General features: G+C 40.4%; 1 protein-coding gene and 1 non-coding gene across 2 annotated transcripts in view; one reads left to right on the forward strand and one right to left on the reverse strand.

Moving 5' to 3' along the window:
- The first annotated feature begins 1,507 nt into the window (after positions 1-1,507).
- psd2 (pleckstrin and Sec7 domain containing 2) overlaps positions 1,508-12,546 on the forward strand; it is a 43,229-nt gene continuing 32,190 nt past the window's right edge. The window contains exon 1 of the mRNA XM_086084918.1: positions 1,508-1,650. The gene's annotated coding sequence lies outside the window, so the exon portion shown is untranslated. The remainder of the gene's footprint in view (positions 1,651-12,546) is intronic.
- Positions 11,592-11,663, reverse strand: trnat-cgu (transfer RNA threonine (anticodon CGU)). Its single transcript has one exon. It is a non-coding gene; the product is annotated as a tRNA-Thr (tRNA).

The following is a 12,546-nucleotide window of genomic DNA, read 5'->3' on the forward strand; positions in this document are numbered from 1 at the left end:
GTGGGGGGGTTGGATCAATTCCTCATTTTGTGAGAAACGCTCTCACAAAAACATGATGTGCACAAGACAGCAACTCATCTTCTCATAAATCAGAATTTCTCGGGAGGTGTCAGATGACACCAAGTGCTATTTGTCTTTGTTCTCCAGGCGGCTTAATTGATTGTCTGCATTTCAGGGGTTTATTGCATATTTTTCATTGGGGTGGGCTTTCATTGAATTGACAGAGCTATAGGCAGTCCCCAAAAAAAAAACATATGTAGAAAAGATACATTTCAAGCACATTCCGTTGCTAATCCAACTTTATACACAACCGCAGAAGACTACTACTGTAGTCTCTGCAGAAGGATTAGTTTCATTTTCCTGAGGTAGTTCTGTTTAAATTGACTGACTAAAGACATATTGATGCCATACTTTGATGAAGCACTGATTCCAAGCCAGTGTGCCATCATGAGAAAGTGTCTAATTGCACACACACGCACACACAAAAAATCTTGGCAATAGGCCTATATGTTCTATGCATCCCCACTAGTCTAAACACGGCATTCTGAGTAATATTACGTTTGTGGATTACCTATTTTATGAGTTTGGTCATGTGATGTTGGCAAGCTGCGCTGTGACTGGTCCTTACCTGAGCCCTGAACAACTGTGTTGTCATTTTTTTGTTGACAGCAATTGACAAAATGGCTGCCTCCTGAAATGGATTAAAACGGATAGATGTTGCAGCTAAAATGTATTTTATTTTTCTCATCCTAAAAGGCAATTAATTAACTTTTGTTTGGAATTTTTGTAACAATAAAAAATAATATTCAAATGTGTCTTGACTCAATTAAAGTTTGAAAACCCTTCTTATAATGAGCAGTTGTTTCTTTTGCCAGAGATTAAATTCTTGACATGTGTGTGTATGGCCGCAAATCTGCTTTAAATTGCTTGATTTATTTATCCTGCAGTTAGCCGAGAAGGAATAAAATCAGGCTATTCCATCTTGTTTTCCCTAGCAGACGTCAATGTCCTATCTAAACCCAACTTGCATGATGAATGCTTACGCCTGATATGACATCTGTGGTACTTTAGACCTTGGACAGAACTATTTAGCTCGCTGTAAATCATCTGCATGCTGTATTTTTTTCCCAGGTCACGATTCCAACTTTCCCCCTTCCAATCACGACTCGTGTGATGTCAATACTCTGTGAAATAAATAGACCAGCGTGAGTTGAAGAGTAGCACATTCTTTCAGTCTTGCATCCTCTTCCAAATACATTTCGAGTCTTCGGTTACAACTCTGGTGCTCATCTGCCTTGCAGGCTGCACTGACTGGCCGCGACACGCGTGCTCCAGCCCGGGGAAAGTTACGGTGCTCGGGAGAATCACAGCCGCCCCACCAGACACTCTGTGCGGCATCGTGTGGAGGTGGAGACCGGTGGTCGGAGAGAGAGAGGGAGAGAGAGAGCGAGAGAGAGCGAGAGAGAGCGAGAGAGAGAGAGAGAGAGAGAGAGAGAGAGAGAGAGAGAGAGAGAGAGAGAGAGAGAGAGAGAGAGAGAGAGAGAGAGATTTGGGAGGGAGAAACGAAGCCGTCTGCTCGCGCTATTCCCCGGTGTGGATGTACGGAGGCAGACGGCGGAAGAGGAGCACCGCCACACTCGTGTTTTACCGGTGAGTGAAGAAATATTCATCTTGGACGACGACTGCGGTTATCATGTTATAATGATAGCATAGCATCTCAATGGAACAGAATTTTGTTTTTGGTCCGTTTGTGTTGTCATGATATACGGGCTGCTTTGACGTGCTGTTTTTCTTGCTAAGCTGGGATCAAAATATTAGCTTTAGATCTGCAGTGTCTGACAGGTCGTGGGATTTTTTATGACAGGTGTGTTGGTATTTTTTACTCCTTTGACGTCTTGGTCGGTTAACCCGAAAACACGTTGCCTTTTTGAAACGTTGGCAAGGTCTGTTTTGGAGGAAAAGAAAGACACCGGCCTCAATTGAGCTTGAACCAAGTCTCCCAGCCATCTTGTTGTCATGGTTACTAGCTCGAGGAGGCTGGGAGGACATCTCTCTCTCTCTCTCTCTCTCTCTCTCTCTCTCTCTCTCTCTCTCTGACACACACTCACACTGGGCAAGGAGACAATGAGTCCTGTCTATCTAGTTTGTTTATGTCATTTAAAGTGTACTGGGGGACTCTGGGAAAAACAAGCATGGGACAAGCACATGTTAACAGTCAGTGGGTTGATGCAATTGGACACGTAAAGATTATATAACTAGTCATTGTTTCTTGAGGAAATTGAGCTTTTACTGAAACGGGACTTCTTTGGAAGAGGCTACTCAATGGCATCTTAATTATCATCAGCATGAGAAAAGATACAATTATCTTAATTATACACATTTACATGTCTAGTCAGGGTCCCTTGCAATTCACAGCCTTGAGACAACAGTACAGTGCTTCTCCAGAGTATTAATCTCAACGTCAAGGTGTTAGACACGGAGACGCTCCAGCAGCTGCGTCAGGCTGCACTGTCTCACACTTTATTGGCACAAGTGAAGATTCAACGCTATCACTGCAGAAGATGTAACATGGGCACCCTTTAAAGATAGATCATTTGAAGTATTGCCAGTGGAGTATGTATGTTTATTAGATTTTATATAATATTAACATTGAAAGACATGCAATGTTAAAAACCAAAGACACAATTCTGTTTTAAGTGGAATGGTCCTGAGAATAAGCCAATAATAAGATACAGCCATGCATTATGTATGCTATATGGACAAGAACTGAGACACATCTTCATTAATTAATCAGTCAGTCAGGGGCTGGGCTGGACCCCTAAATTCCCTGTTAATCTCAATGCCACTTTTTAGATGAAATATATTCTTCCTTCTACTGTATGTGGGATTCTGGTGGGGAAGGCTGTGACAGTGCCATCCATCCATCCATCTATCTATCTATCTATCTATCTATCTATCTATCTATCTATCTATCTATCTATCTATCTATCTATCTATCTATCTATCTATCTATCTATCTATCTATCTATCTATCTATCTATCTATCTATCTATCTATCTATCTATCTATCTATCTATCTATCTATCTATCTATCTATCTATCTATCTAAAAACTTTGTTGATGATCTAGACCAGAGACGAAATCATCCACAGACACACTCCAAATTCTTGTATCAAATATTTCAGTAAAGCGGAAGCTGTTCTCACAGCTCTAAGTGTTTATATGTAAGAGTACAGTATCGGTAAACGGCAGCAAATGGTTGACCTTGATGTGCTCAAAGTGACATATCGGGGTGATTTGTGGGGAACTGTTCCGCTCCACTGGAGGCTCAATTCTGGCTGGACATAGTAGACAGGCAAAAACACTCCTTGGATTGCTTCCAACTTTGTGTTTTCCTGCCTTCCTGTCTCGGGCTGACAACCAGGAAATGATTTCTTTCCCCATCTGTATGCATGACACACAAATACATTTTTAAAAGGTGACAGTAAAGCTTTGGGCTGTTGCTGCAGTGTTAATGCTGCATGCAGGCAGCATTAGGTGAACAGGGTCAGTGGGTCATTTACACTGTGAGAGTGATTTTTTTTTGTTGCGCATGTCTCTGATAGAGGAAGAGAGGAGGAGGGGGGACCTTAGACTTCACATCGTATTGTCATCGTTCATTTAATCAGTGCTCAGATTCATGCATATTGTATTAGCTCTGTTTAAAATAGTAACTGAAACATGACTGTGTTAAAATTGTCATGGTGGCTTTGTTTAAGAGTTTACTATTTGAATGCTGAGGCAGAAATAAATGCAATGATAGTACATTATGCTATACATCAACCTGAATGACATGATTTTGCTATCCTTGGCATGGACTTGCCAAGAATAGCTGAAGCATGTCTTGCTTTCTTACGCACCTTTAAATGACTCCCAGAAAGGTATTCTTCCACTGTATTGTTTGCACTTTGCAGTGTTTAACTATTAACAACTGGTCATCATGCAGCTTAATTCCGCTTGCCAGGGATGTCGAGTGACACAATTATCCATCCGTGGCAAAAAGCGGTATGCATTGGACTTGAAGGTCAGTTTAGAGGTCAAAGTGTAAAAACAAGAAATCTCAGTAAAGGTGGATAATTCAGTAGAAACTCCAAGGTCAAACACATGTTCTGGGATGTTGGTCAAGCTACAATATTTATTTAAGTCACCTCCAAAAGTATTGAAACAGTTTCATTCTTCATTTGAAATACTTTTCCAGGCCTTTTTACTGCAGCCTCTATCGGGTTTTTTTGTGGAAGCAAAATGCATGCTCCATTGGGTCTGCTGATTGACTTGGCCAGTCTAAGACCTTGCACTTTTTCCCACCTGTTGTGAAGTCCTTTGTTGTGGTGTGTGTGTGTTTGGGGTGATTATTTTTGCTGCATGATGAAGCTTTCCCCGATGAGTTGGGATCCATTTTTCTGTAAATTGCCAGACTAAATATTTTTGTACATTGCAGAATTCATTCTACTGCTACCATCATGAGCTACGTCTCAGGCACTGTATTATTTATTTCTCTTTACAGAAAATGTCTATAAACATTTCTATTGGTACAAGATGAAATCAAAAGGTGTATATTCATATGGCTTGATTGTCATCTTTAAGTGGATTGTGTTAAATGTGATTGCCAGCAAGTCAGTCTGTTTAATTCCAGTCTGATTGCATTAGCAGCCTCTTTGGGATTTCTGACAGATCCCAATCATGGTTATCTGAGAGCCTCCCAGTGGACCACGACTGTGTGTCCGAGGGATCAATAAATCACACTATAGTGTGTGCACAAAATGCAGATGTGTGCGTGTATTAGACAGTGCGTGTGTGTGTGTGTGCCTAAGTGGGTCTGAAAGATAAGCGAGTGCAATAAGAAAAGGCACAATTGACAATATTTTATCAGTTGTCAAGCTCACCGGTGGTTTGGTTCTTTAATTGTCTGATTGGTTATGTGTGTGTGTTCACATGATTGGCGGATGGTCCGAATGCAATTAAAGGACTTTGATAAGGTTTGGGGGCTTCTGCTGACAAAAGTGGAATTGCAATAAGAATCCTGTAGCTGTTATATAAACACGCACACACACTCACACATAGACATAGACGCTCTAGTCATCCCTCTGGTACGCGTGAGAGCACATCTGCTTTTCTCAGTAGTGGAAATCACAATGCAGCACTAGCGCAGTGCCACTGTTCTCTTTTTCTAAGACCCATTTAGCTCAATTAGCTCAAAATGAGTCTGACATTGGATTTAGACAGTGATATTAGGGAAACATAATGTGGAACAGATGAAGAGGAGAGAAAAAAGAGAAACTGGAGACAGACATGGAGAGAATTCCCACTTTCCATGTCTGGTTTCATAACCGTTCACTGTTTCCATTTATGGAGCTCTGTCACTGTTTTGCTTGGGTATGTGCTCACTTGAGTGTGTTGATATGTGCAAATGCATGTTTATGTAGCTGCATAAATGGATGCTAATAGTGCTTGTTTGCATATGCTTGGTAATTAATTACTAACGCTCCGCTGTATACCACATTATAGTTTAGGGCTATTTGGACTAAATTACAATCAGTAATGAGGGCTTGTGGGCTTTTTAGTTGTTTTGATAAAATTCAAAATATGTCTTTAAATGTAAATTAGTAAGTGTGTTGAATTAATCAAACAAAATGCGGGATTGTTTTGTGTTACCAAGGGATTGGTGTCTGCAGTCGGAATAAATTGACAGCATTTGGTAAATAGATTATGCTTCCAATTACTATGGCCCCGTGAAGAAAATGTGTTAGCCAATTGCAGCTCACATATTCAGAAAGAATCTGCTGAGGGATCATTCAAAATGTCCTTTGAGATCGTCACACGACAGTGAGAGGGATTAGAGGACAGCAGCAGAGACGCTCAGTGCCCGCCTGCGGAAATAACACAAAGCACAAAAGACTTGTGTTTTTACTCCATTTGAACACATTTCCTATCAAGGCCTTCTTCAAGACCAAAGATTTATTTTGATTGTAGCTTTTCATTTATATTTCACTTCAACAGGAGAAAATCTCAAATGGTACGCATGCCTGCAGTGAATTTGCATCATTTTGGCTTCTGCATAATTTGCATCAGACTTTCGTTACTCAGATGAAACATTAAGTGGACTAGTGGCGTCCTCATGCTCAGGGGCTTAACCAAAACCTGTCTCTAAGAAGTCATAATTTTTATTTAAAAAATGTGTAGTTTATGCTGGAAGAAGCAGTCTCATTTAAAAAAAAATCAACAGTAAGAAATGATTTTATCTTTATTTTGATTGCCATATTTTAACAGTCTACAATTAGTGTTTGCCTTTTGTTGTAACAGTGATATACGTTATTTCTAATGAAATCTCAGCTGTATTACATACATTGCAACAATGCATTTGCAGTTATATTTATTGCGTTCTTCCCTGCTGCTAAGGCCTGACTTCCTTTTAGACTGCAGTGTCACTGGCTGGCTTATCAGCCTTTGTAAATGCATCATTGAAGGAAAGAAATGACCATCATTATAACAACATTGTTGTTTATAGTATAATAAATCATAATATATAGTATAATATAGTATAGTGTAATAATAGCAATAGTATAGTATATCACTTTTTAGTCTAAGTGTGTACACATCATTGCGTGCAGCAGCAAGGATTTTTTTTAACCCTATAAATGTAAATATATATGAGAGAAAATTCAGATTATTTGTAAATAGAGTATTTATTGGTCCTTTTGAAGTACGACGGCGTATTAGGGCCATGTATAAATATCTATTTTTTAGAGGGCGGGGGCAATATTCAGAGAGAAAAAAACCTCGCAAATTTGTGACTTTATAAATTCGCAAATTTCATCTCATTTTCAATTTCAATTTATTCTTAAATTGAAAGTTTACTCGTCATTCACCGCAGCTAGAGCAACTAACACAAACCAATCAGATGCTAGCATACTTTAGGTAAATTCTAGTGAATGACGGAGAGCAGCAGATTCGACACATCAACTTAGATACTTGTACAAAAACAATACCAAAATGTATGAACGTGTAAATAATAATTCTAGAAACATACGCGTAAATATCCATTTTAACAAATTAACTTAAAAGCTTGATCGTCCGGGTGTGGCCCTTGGCAAAGTGAGGCGTCTTTGTTGCTGGCCAGTAGCCGTACACAACGCTTCAAAGAGCGAATGCTTAACATGTGGAACAAGGACTACCATTGAGAACTAATTGCAAATGTACGCGTGTATCGCTCAACAATACACTTATACTGAATGTTCACCAGTGTTTTTGGAAGCTTTTTGGGATAATCTTCCTTGTCTAGAGCAACACTTCAACAGAAAGTACTTGGACAACTTATTAAAAGGATGGAGATACCTTTTATAAGTGAGTACTAAATAGCAAAGGATGGTTTCGATCCATTGACTTCTGGGTTATAGGCCCAGCACACTTCTGCTGCGCCACTCTGCTACCTTTGCCAGTGTTTTCTTACTGTGCCTTCTTGAGAACACATCGAACGTGAAGCAAAATGCCACTGAGAAAAACTTGCCAAGTTGTAACTTCAGAAACTTTCTTGTACGGAGTAACACTTGAAAAGAAAGCATTTGGACATGTTTTCAGAAATTGGGAATTACTACTTGTTATCAAGCTCTGGATAGCAGAGGAAGGCTTTGACACATCAAACTCTGGGTTATGGGCTCAGAACTCTTCCACTGCGCCACTCTGCTGCTTGGTGTAATGTATTCTTACTGTGCTTACTTGACATTACATCCAACGTGAAGCAGAAACTTTAAGTTCACAGTCTTTCTTTTCAAGAGCAACATTTAAACAGAAAGAATTTGGACAGCATTTCAAAAGAAGGCTCTACATAGCAGTGAATGGTTTCGATCCATCAATCTCTGAGTGATCTCTGCGCCACTCTGCTGCTTAATGTAATGTATTCTTACTGTACTTCCTGAGAACACATCGAATGTGAAGCAAAATGCCACTGAGAAAACTTGTCAAGTTGTAACTTCACGGTCTTTCTTTTCAAGAGTAACATTTAAACAGACAGAATTTGGACAACATTTCAAAAGAAGGCTCTACTTAGCAGAGGATGGTTTCGATCCATCGACCTCTGGGTTATGGGCCCAGCACGCTTCCGCTGCGTCACTCTGCTGCTTGGTGTGATGTATTCTTACTGTGCCTACTTGAGAACACATCCAACGTGAAGCAGAGACTTAAGTAACTTCACAGTCTTTCTTTTCAAGAGTAACATTTAAACGCAAAGAATTTGGACAGCATTTCAAAAGAAGACTCTACATAGCAGAGGATGGTTTCGATCCATCGAACTCTGGGTTATGGGCCACTCTGCTGTTTGGTGCAAGGCATCCTTACTGTGCTTATTTGAGAACACATCAAACGTGAAGCAAAATGCCACTGGAAAGAACTTGCCAAGTTGTAACTTCACAGTCTTTCTTTTCAAGAGTAACATTTAAACATAAAGAATTTAGACAGCATTTCAAAGGAAGGATCTACATAGCAGAGGATGGTTTCGATCCATCGACCTCTGGGTTATGGGCCCAGCACGCTTCCGCTGCGCCACACTGCTGCCTGGTATAATGTGTTCTCACTGTGCTTACTTGAGATTACATCCAACGTGGCGCAGAAACTTAACAAGTAACTTCACAGTCTTTCTTTTCAAGAGTAACATTTAAACAGAAAGAATTTGGACAACATTTCAAAAGAAAGCTCTACCTAGCAGAGGATGGTTTAGATCCATCGACCTCTGGGTTATGGGCCCAGCACGCTTCCGCTGCATCACTCTGCTGCTTGGTTATTGTATTCTTACTGTGCTTACTTGAGAACGCATCTAACGTGAAGCAGAGACTTAAGTAACTTCACAGTCTTTCTTTTCAAGAGTAACATTTAAACGCAAAGAATTTGGACAGCATTTCAAAAGAAGACTCTACATAGCAGAGGATGGTTTCAACCCATCAAACTCTGGGTTATGGCCCAGCACGCTTCCGCTGCCCCACTCTGCTGTTTGGTGCAAGGCATCCTTACTGTGCTTATTTGAGAACACATCAAACGTGAGGCAACATGCTACTGAGAAAAACTTGCCAAGTTGTATTTTCACGGTCTTTCTTTTCAAGAGTAACATTAAAACGCAAATAATTTGGACAGCATTTCAAAAGAAGGCTCTACATAGCAGTGGATGGTTTTGATCCATCGATCTCTGAGTGATCTCTGCACCACTCTGCTGTTTGGTACAAGGTATCTTTACTGTGCTTATTTGAGAACACATCCAACGTGAAGCAAAATGCCACTTCGAAGAACTTGCCAAGTTGTAACTTCACGGTCTTTCTTTTCAAGAGTAACATTTAAACATAAAGAATTTAGACATCATTTCAAAAGAAGGCTCTACATAGCAGTGAATGGTTTCGATCCATCGATCTCTGAGTGATCTCTGCGCCACTCTGCTGCTTAATGTAATGTATTCTTACTGTACTTCCTGAGAACACATCGAATGTGAAGCAAAATGCCACTGAGAAAACTTGTCAAGTTGTAACTTCACGGTCTTTCTTTTCAAGAGTAACATTTAAACAGACAGAATTTGGACAACATTTCAAAAGAAGGCTCTACTTAGCAGAGGATGGTTTCGATCCATCGAACTCTGGGTTATGGGCCACTCTGCTGTTTGGTGCAAGGCATCCTTACTGTGCTTATTTGAGAACACATCAAACGTGAAGCAAAATGCCACTGAAAAGAACTTGCCAAGTTGTAACTTCACGGTGTTTCTTTTCAAGAGTAACATTTAAACGCAAAGAATTTGGACAGCATTTCAAAAGAAGACTCTACATAGCAGAGAATGGTTTCAACCCATCGACCTCTGGGTTATGGGCCCAGCACGCTTCCGCTGCGCCACTCTGCTGCTCGGTATAATGTGTTCTCACTGTGCTTACTTGAGATTACATCCAACGTGGCGCAGAAACTTAACAAGTAACTTCACAGTCTTTCTTTTCAAGAGTAACATTTAAACAGAAAGAATTTGGACAACATTTCAAAAGAAAGCTCTACCTAGCAGAGGATGGATTAGATCCATCGACCTCTGGGTTATGGGCCCAGCACGCTTCCGCTGTATCACTCTGCTGCTTGGTTATTGTATTCTTACTGTGCTTACTTGAGAACGCATCTAACGTGAAGCAGAGACTTAAGTAACTTCACAGTCTTTCTTTTCAAGAGTAACATTTAAACGCAAAGAATTTGGACAGCATTTCAAAAGAAGACTCTACATAGCAGAGGATGGTTTCAACCCATCAAACTCTGGGTTATGGCCCAGCACGCTTCCGCTGCCCCACTCTGCTGTTTGGTGCAAGGCATCCTTACTGTGCTTATTTGAGAACACATCAAACGTGAGGCAACATGCTACTGAGAAAAACTTGCCAAGTTGTATTTTCACGGTCTTTCTTTTCAAGAGTAACATTAAAACGCAAATAATTTGGACAGCATTTCAAAAGAAGGCTCTACATAGCAGTGAATGGTTTAGATCCATCGATCTCTGAGTGATCTCTGCACCACTCTGCTGTTTGGTACAAGGTATCTTTACTGTGCTTATTTGAGAACACATCCAACGTGAAGCAAAATGCCACTGAAAAGAACTTGCCAAGTTGTAACTTCACGGTCTTTCTTTTCAAGAGTAACATTTAAACATAAAGAATTTAGACAGCATTTCAAAGGAAGGATCTACATAGCAGAGGATGGTTTCGATCCATCGACCTCTGGGTTATGGGCCCAGCACGCTGCCGCTGCGCCACTCTGCTGCCTGGTATAATGTGTTCTCACTGTGCTTACTTGAGATTACATCCAACGTGGCGCAGAAACTTAAGTAACTTCACAGTATTTCTTTTCAAGAGTAACATTTAAACAGAAATAATTTGGACAACATTTCAAAAGAAGGCTCTACCTAGCAGAGGATGGTTTAGATCAATAGACCTCTGGGTTATGGGCCCAGGACATTTCCGCTGCGCCACTCTGCTGCTTGGTGTAATGTGTTCTTACTGTGCTTACTTGAGATTACATCCAACGTGAAGCAGAAACTTTAACTTCACAGTCTTTCTTTTGAAGAGCAACATTAAAACACAAAGAATTTGGACAGCATTTCAAAAGAAGGCTCTACATAGCAGTGGATGGTTTTGATCCATCGATCTCTGAGTGATCTCTGCACCACTCTGCTTTTTGGTACAAGGTATCTTTACTGTGCTTATTTGAGAACACATCCAACGTGAAGCAAAATGCCACTTCGAAGAACTTGCCAAGTTGTAACTTCACGGTCTTTCTTTTCAAGAGTAACATTTAAACATAAAGAATTTAGACATCATTTCAAAAGAAGGCTCTACATAGCAGTGAATGGTTTCGATCCATCGATCTCTGAGTGATCTCTGCGCCACTCTGCTGCTTAATGTAATGTATTCTTACTGTACTTCCTGAGAACACATCGAATGTGAAGCAAAATGCCACTGAGAAAACTTGTCAAGTTGTAACTTCACGGTCTTTCTTTTCAAGAGTAACATTTAAACAGACAGAATTTGGACAACATTTCAAAAGAAGGCTCTACTTAGCAGAGGATGGTTTCGATCCATCGACCTCTGGGTTACGGGCCCAGCACGCTTCCGCTGCGTCACTCTGCTGCTTGGTGTGATGTATTCTTACTGTGCCTACTTGAGAACACATCCAACGTGAAGCAGAGACTTAAGTAACTTCACAGTCTTTCTTTTCAAGAGTAACATTTAAACGCAAAGAATTTGGACAGCATTTCAAAAGAAGACTCTACATAGCAGAGGATGGTTTCGATCCATCGAACTCTGGGTTATGGGCCACTCTGCTGTTTGGTGCAAGGCATCCTTACTGTGCTTATTTGAGAACACATCAAACGTGAAGCAAAATGCCACTGGAAAGAACTTGCCAAGTTGTAACTTCACAGTCTTTCTTTTCAAGAGTAACATTTAAACATAAAGAATTTAGACAGCATTTCAAAGGAAGGATCTACATAGCAGAGGATGGTTTCGATCCATCGACCTCTGGGTTATGGGCCCAGCACGCTTCCGCTGCGCCACTCTGCTGCCTGGTATAATGTGTTCTCACTGTGCTTACTTGAGATTACATCCAACGTGGCGCAGAAACTTAAGTAACTTCACAGTCTTTCTTTTCAAGAGTAACATTTAAACAGAAATAATTTGGACAACATTTCAAAAGAAGGCTCTACCTAGCAGAGGATGGTTTAGATCCATAGACCTCTGGGTTATGGGCCCAGGACATTTCCGCTGCGCCACTCTGCTGCTTGGTGTAATGTGTTCTTACTGTGCTTACTTGAGATTACATCCAACGTGAAGCAGAAACTTTAAATTCACAGTCTTTCTTTTCAAGAGCAACATTAAAACACAAAGAATTTGGACAGCATTTCAAAAGAAGGCTCTACATAGCAGTGGATGGTTTTGATCCATCGATCTCTGAGTGATCTCTGCACCACTCTGCTGTTTGGTACAAGGTATCTTTACTGTGCTTATTTGAGAA

This window comes from Leptonotus elevatus, chromosome 9 (genome assembly GCF_054856555.1).
Source record: "Leptonotus elevatus isolate MCC_2025b chromosome 9, RoL_Lele_1.0, whole genome shotgun sequence".
Classification (NCBI taxonomy): Eukaryota; Metazoa; Chordata; class Actinopteri; order Syngnathiformes; family Syngnathidae; genus Leptonotus; species Leptonotus elevatus.